We start from the raw sequence: 6207 nt of genomic DNA, 5'->3' as shown, positions 1-6207 counted from the left end.
CATGTCAAGATTCGGCCAGATTGCCCAAGAAACATGGCTCTTAGTAGTTTCCAGTTTTAACTATATAGGCCATTTCTGCTTCATAACTTGTGACATATTTGACCTAGAACTATGAAACTTTCATAATATGAATACAGCCACTCAGAAATACAAGAAACACCGGACTCAGCAACACACAAACACCTTATGCAGAAGCAACATCAGACACACGGCGCAATGACAATAGACAAAGCTTGATTCAAGCATAAAACTCTGAATATAACTTTTTTTATAACAATGAACGCTTGAATGCTGGCCAAAATATTCCTAATTACAGAAATAAATTAATGAAATACAAGGAAGCAGTAATGGCCAAACTTATACCCAACCTAAGATTCAAGATAACAACATTACCTACATCGGCAGGGTAACATATAGAAGCCGACCCAGAGGTCGGGGCAGAGGATGACCAAGAGGATATCCATACGTACCGATACAACAATATCGATATGATGAAGATATATATATTAGAAAAAAGGTTTTAAGGAAATAGCCAAATCCTTTTGAATTATATATTGGATTTATTCCTCAACCGGTTTAAAACATTATCATCATGTGGTTACACATAACATGGCGTCATTTGACGTCGTAAATAGAAACAAGGGACGTCAATCTTAAATAAATGACGTCCATTTCTTTAGCAAATAAAATTGGCGTGATGTCGTTGTGAAACATTCCTGTGAAGTATGGTTTTATGTGTCTCTATTTAGTGAAGGTTTGAGCTGTTTTATAAACATTACTTCTCTTTGTTTTCTACGTATTATACTGTTAATTTTTAAAAATGGAAATACTTTATACACAAGCTTGTTTAATGTTATATTCATCCTCAGTAGTTAAATATAGATACAATAGCGACTTATTCTTAGATCTATCGTTGTGAATGTGTGCTTGTCATTGTTTATACAGATTTGTGAGATAATCAACAATGATGACTGAGGTATACACGATGATTAGATTTGATTTATGAAAATGAAGATGAATGTTAATTTGGTATAAATTGAGAAGACGGGCGAACATTTATTTGTAGTGAATAATGAATGGTGCAAACTTGGTTTATATATTCTAAATAGGACACAATAGTTTGCAAGACGTTATTGGATGGTATAAAGGTATATAATTTGCCAGGCTTAAACATACTTTACAGTGTCAACAAAACCTCAGTTATGGACAATTATTACAGCAATTGAGAATATTGAAAGATAAAAAACTTATACCGTTTATTTCCTTCAAATATGTATTGATGTCATTTATGTATCTTCCCTGCGTGCATTCACATACAAGTGCTACTGGTACGTCAACCGTCGAATCTTTCTTGTCTATAAATGTATAGTCCCCATTCAGCCTAAATGATTGTGCAAATTGCGATGTTCGGTCAGTGTAACTCAAAATACATAGGTTTGATTTTGGCTGGCTTGGCTGATAAATGAAATAAAAACTTATGACAGTGAGAATTATTCTGTAGACACTCATTAAAGCTACCCGCCTACAATTCAGGTAAAATTTGTCCTGTCATAATGTATGCAATAATAAGTTAATATATAATTGTCAAATCACTACAATATGTTTGCACTTATACGAAATAAATAAATAATGAACAAAAATATAGATAGAAACACAGTCCGAAAGGAAATACGAGACCCATATGGGACCCTTTTGGGAAACGTATTTTTGGGACCAAAGAAATGCACTATCAAAATTCGTAGAAGACATAGAAAACGCTTGTCTATACTAGTGACAACACTTATTGACTTAAAATCAAGACGTTGATATATGACTTCACTGAGAAACATGTTTCTTTGGCGACAACAAAAACTGTACAATCATTCAAAGAAAACATACAAAAACGAATTTCTATACTTGTGACACAACTTATAAACTCAAAAAGAAAACACTGGTATATCAAATCGATGAGACATTGTATATGGGTCTGATGTGGGCATACTTATACTATGGGTCCCATATGGGACCTGTATGGTCAATTTTCCCAGATATAGCCCATATGGGTCCCATATAGGCTTGCGTTCTGGATCGTCTCCTTTTTTACAATCAGAAAGCTTTAGGAAACACCATATACTGTCTGGAGCTCCCAACTGGTGATTTTGCCGACTGCCATCTCTGAACAGTGCTCTAATGTGTGCGCCCTGGTTTGTCCGTTTTGTCTTTTGTCTGGTTGTTTTCCTTTGTCTATGTATATTTGTGCGTGCGTGTGTATGTGTTGGCCTTTTGCTCGTCCATGTTTAAACAGCTTTGGTTTGTGTTCTAAGGAAAAGTGCGTTGTTGGAACGTGGTAACATTTTTGCTGCCATCATAATGGCGACCATCTTGATTTCAAAATGGATGAAATATATTAATAAGTTTACATTTCTACTATTTTATATTCAATCTAGCTTTCGATCAAACTAGATTTTCGTACTAAGACAAACATATTCGTGTTTCGGAATGGTTAATATTTGTATTTGTTTTAATTTTCAATTGCAAATTTAGGTAGAGAAACTTCTTTCTGTATACATCAAAATTTTTAAATGGTAAAATACAACCGTTCTTTACAAAAAGTAGTATATTAATTCAAATAATGCTTAAGACGTCTTAAACAAAATAAAAATATTTAAAGACGGTGTATATATAAAATATTAATGACAGGGTGTAGCAAAAAATCCCTGCTTCAATGAAACACGTATTTCAATGACAAAACACACTAATATTGAGATGAATTTTGTTCTTTCATTTTAACATCATCAACATGAAGTTACCTGTACTGGTGTCTCTTAAGCATTTATCGTACATAAAAATGAGCTTATCTTGAAACATAATTTACTTGGGTATTCTCAAGAGATCAAAATTCTTCAAAACTGGCTTTTGTTTTCAAATCAAAGCCTTTTTAAAGACATGACCCATGTAAATAGTATGTCAAAATGCCATCCCAAGACTCAGTGCACTCATAGTCTGTATGGTTGTGTGATTTTAAAATGTAGTTTTCCAAAATGTAAAGGCACTGACCTCCAGATTTTGCCTAAAAATGAGATTTCTTTAAAATAGAAGTGTGGGCATATTATGAACATAAGTAGATCTAAATGAGGTTTTATTTTTAAACTATTTCAAAAATGCAAAATCATGAATTGATTCGCCGGAGCATTTAACTTTTCCCGATATCTTTACCAATACCGCTACAGAGGAATATGTAATTCATATTCACTATTGTTAAATATAGATACTTGTAATTAAGGCAGTTTACCTCGAGTAAAGCGTTACAAACTCTTTTCAATTTGCAGTGTAAAAAATAGTAAAAACAACTAATCTCATCCGTTTCCATAGTCTGCCAGTAATTATACCTAACATTCCTTTTTTTGTGGTAAGATCTTGAGGTCAGTGCCTTTAAAGTTATCATAAAAACAATACTTTCTGATAAAAAAAAATGAATATATTAATAGGAATTTGTGCTATTTGTTTAAAGTAAAGTTATTCATAGCAGTCTGATGATCGTGACATCCTTTGAAGATAGATTGTCCTCATTGATTGAATACAGATCAGATGCAACAATTCAGCTGGCATCATTCCATTTTTCGCCTAAAACAAGATTAATTTATATCTACGTAGAAAAACAAATAGAGGTAAAAATTCATATTTTCAAGGAAAATATATAAGAAGATATCCTGCTTATTCTAGGTAATGCGTGTTATTTTAGTATATATTTAAAACTATAGCGGCTGTTGAAACTACAAATTATTAGTTCAATTAGCTAAAAGATGCAGGAAGTGCAAGACATTTTGTAACAGTGGGAAAAAGTGATAAGATATTAATTATAATATACAAATGGGTATTTTAAAGCAAAGTCATTTTCTTGTTTAAAACACATTTTGCAAAGTTTGACAGCTGTGATGTAGTTTACACAACCAGAGCTAAAACTAACGATGTCATACAATACCATTTTCAAACAAGGCGCATGCTTGAATTAAATACACTGTACTACTATCTCAGGTAACTATACTAAACAAGAAAACTGTACAGATTTTACTTTTACTGATTATCTCAGATACAAATAAAAACCAATCACATCTAATCCAATATTTTCAAGCAACAACTTCAAAATGGGGACATAACTAATACAATCAACACTGAATGAGTCTTGTGGAAGGTCTTCGTCTTATGACATTAATTTTTTTGAAGAAAATAAAAAGAGCTATGACCACTGGAATAAATGAAGTATGTGCCAGTTTAACGGTTTCTCACACAATAGATATGCAATAACATTGTAAGAACTATCTTTCTTTCTATTAAACCCAAAAGATAAATAGCGATAAAAAGATACAAAGGTAACTTTGACTTATTTTATGAAATAAATGCAATGGATTTGCTATTTCCTGATAACTGAATAACTCTAAGAATATATGATGCCAAGAAACAAACATATTGTGTTTACCAGCCTGTATTTTATTTTTACCGATTAAGATACGCTTAAAATTGTAAATATATAAGTTTGCTTACATGTATTTAGACTGTTTGTTTAAGAGATTATATTTTGTTCATGTCCAAAACTGTACTTCATATGTAAAATAACAAGGCATATCTATGTTCCATTTGAAATTATTTAACAAACACTTCTAGCATTTATGTAACATGCAAAATGTATAAAATACATTTAAGAGATATTTCATTGATAAGAAAATTGGAAAAGAATAATTTTAGGTGGACATTTTGAAAGCAAGATGGCCGACAAAATAATAATAACAAGTAATGTTGTCAATGGATTTAGATAGTCTGGGTGTTTGAACTCTTCGTAAAATAGAGAGAAAAAACACAAACTCATAAGTTTGTAAAACTCACCGTAGCATGATAATTATGAATTACGTTAGAAGACGTGAAATAAAAATGTTTTCAGTGAGATATCGAAATATATCGTCATCGATATAAAAGTATAAAGATGAGACCAAAAGTGCTAAAACTTTGATTTCCGACAAAGCTTACAACATTACATGTTTAAGTTATGTTCTACTCTGTTTCTACGATGAATGATTATTATACGTAAGCGGTTTTGGTAAAACTGAAAAATGGAAGCCTTGTTATCACAGTTACAAATTGTTTTATTATTTTGGTTTGACGTCACACCGAAACATAGGTCATACGGCAAAATTTCAATTTTTGATGTTGGGAGAGACTCAAGGCGCCCCTCCAAGTATTATGTCAGGCCCGGCGGGTGCCTTGATGGAACGTTCTTTGCCCAAAGCGAAGCGGTTTTGGGCGAGTTATTCGAAGACACCGGTCAGCGAACTTAACTACTCGGCCACTGAGATTCCAAAAAATGCAATCTGACATTGACAGGTTCAAGACTAATACACGGATTCTCTTAACTACGTTCTTTAGTTAAGGTAGAGCAATTCACAGAAAGTGGTATACAATGTCACTTTTGTACCATTTAAACATGCTTCTGTAGTCTAAATTATTTATTCTATTGTTTTACGCATTGGAATATACTAAACAAGTGAATGAAGTATTGTTTTGTAAGTATTGTCCCCTACTTGAAGGCACCTAATTTGCTCTGCTGCAGACCACAATGATCAGATAACTGTCAATGATGTATAAAAAATATTCTCCTATCTGTACAATATGTTATTACATAACTCTTGGATTAAAATTTGCATATTATACAGATATCTAAAGTTGTTGACACTTTTGATCTTCAGGGTGACCTTGAACTTTGCGCTTGTGGTCTGGGTGTTGCACATGACACATTTTTTCATTATGTGGAACATTTATGTCAAGTAATATTGATAACAGAGTGCGGGAACAGAAAGGACAAAATCCTATTAATATTTCACTTCCGACTGTGATCTTGACCTTTTAATGATAAGGGTTTTCTTAATATGTAGGTCCATATTTCGGAGAAAAAAGTTCGAACGTCATCAAATCATAGAAAAACGGCATTGTTTTACATGAAAATTTAACAGCATATAAAACATTTATATTAATTTTCCAAACCATTGTCAATTTTCTCATACATGCATTGAATTCCGGAAAGGGACTGCATGAAGGGGCCACACTTCTGGACAGATCAGCGCCTTTAAAAACTCACCATTTTTAAAAAGCTGTTACTTATCTTCGTTTTGATGCATTTGCAACATCGTGCGAGTGTTTAAACTTTACATAAATGGGTAAAACATCGTTTCTGACAAT

The sequence above is a fragment of the Mercenaria mercenaria genome, unplaced genomic scaffold (assembly GCF_021730395.1).
Source record: "Mercenaria mercenaria strain notata unplaced genomic scaffold, MADL_Memer_1 contig_4751, whole genome shotgun sequence".
Lineage (NCBI taxonomy): Eukaryota > Metazoa > Mollusca > Bivalvia > Venerida > Veneridae > Mercenaria > Mercenaria mercenaria.
Note: the sequence above shows the minus strand (reverse complement) of the source record.